The sequence below is a fragment of the Nannospalax galili genome, unplaced genomic scaffold (assembly GCF_000622305.1).
Source record: "Nannospalax galili isolate Female #2095 unplaced genomic scaffold, S.galili_v1.0 scaffold1387, whole genome shotgun sequence".
Taxonomy (NCBI): domain Eukaryota; kingdom Metazoa; phylum Chordata; class Mammalia; order Rodentia; family Spalacidae; genus Nannospalax; species Nannospalax galili.
The window spans coordinates 1186057-1187699 of record NW_008355976.1 but is presented as its reverse complement, the minus strand read 5'-3'; positions in this window follow the sequence as shown (position 1 = coordinate 1187699).

Below are 1643 nucleotides of genomic sequence, written 5' to 3'. Positions count from 1 at the left end.
GGAAAATGAACAGCAGACCCCAATCTTATCTAAAGGAATGTTGACAACTGATTGCTGCTAGATGAGGAGCTGACCTTCCTAAAACAAGGAACTCTAGATAGGCTGACTAGATATGCAGATGGACAAGCACTTGGGAACAGCTGGAGGTGCCGACAACACAGTGGACAGTAACAGGGATGACAGAGTATAAGGGCTCCAGTGGGGGGGGGGGTCTGTGGGAGGGTGCCATTTGGGAAATGGGTATATGGATGAATAAGATTGTTTGGGATGTTCTGTATAATATGCACACAAAAAAATCAACAAATAAAAAATGAGTTATATTTGAGGAAGAAGAATAAAAATTTACTTCATGTTAATTAGTAGAGGTAATAAACATTACCATTCAAATCTACCTGATGATTTTATATCCATACTCATGTGCCAAAGATCCAAGTGTAACCGATTGTGACTAGTAATAATCAGATACATAGAGATTAGAGACACATGTGCCAACATCAAAGTGTTAGTAGTAAAAACAATGAGTCCTTCTGTAAGAAACAGTATATTTTAAAATGAAATGGAGATATCTTTTGAAGGTTAAAACTCATTCAATTTTACATCTTACAGGGTTTATACTGAGTTCAATACTGTATAACTGTATTAATCCAACTGTGAACTTAAAAATTTACAGCCACTTTTGAAAGAGATGTATCTTTGCCCTGGAAATTGTTATCAAATATGTAAAGCTGTAATGAAATGCTTCTTCTAATCATGTGGTTATTAAATAAACTTTTTTTAAAAAATTAAAAATACGCAGTTTGGGGGAGAGGCTGGAGGCATTAATGAATAGAAAGAGGAAGTTGTAAGAACTCTGATTCTCAAAGAACAGTGAAATGCTATCCAATTTAATCAAACATAGAAAATCAGTTTTCTCGTCCTTGAAATTCTCTCTTCTACAGTGAAGAAAGGAAAAGCTAAAATCCTGTGATGAAGAAGCAACTCACCATCAGGGAGTGATATTGCTGGCTCTTCTGAGGAATGCACAGGAACTCTGTCTGTGCCACATTGCCCAGGACCCTTGTACCAGTGCAAGAATGTGTGTTCTTCATAAACAGAAAAAAACATTACCAGCTGCAAAGAGAAGAAACTGTTCTAGAGTGTACAAATCCCATGCCAATATCCAAAATAATGTCATATACTCTTCTACTCTTAGAAACCCAAAGTAACCTTAATTTACTTAATACATGTTACTTGAGAAACTATTATGATGTGCTAGGGGATAATATTAATGCTCTTCCCTGAAAAGCCTTCATCTTACATCTCCCTGAAATAGAATGCTTTTGGAGTAGGACCAAAGTCAACGTAATGTGGATTTCGACTTCTAGACTCATTCCCAGAGTCCCTGGTGCCAGGAGCATCCAATTTGAAACAATTGACAATAAGACTCATCTTTGCCAAGTCCACATTTTTTTTTTCAGATAACTTGGAATTCAGTGTATGACAATAATATAAGCCAATGTGAGCATTAGCTATAAGACAATTTTGTTTTGGCTTCTTGATTAAATTTCTATGATCAGTTATTCTTCTACAATGAGAACTTTTATTGTTAGAAATAAGCCAATTAAATAAATATCAAATATTAGATATTCTCTTCTTTTCCTTCC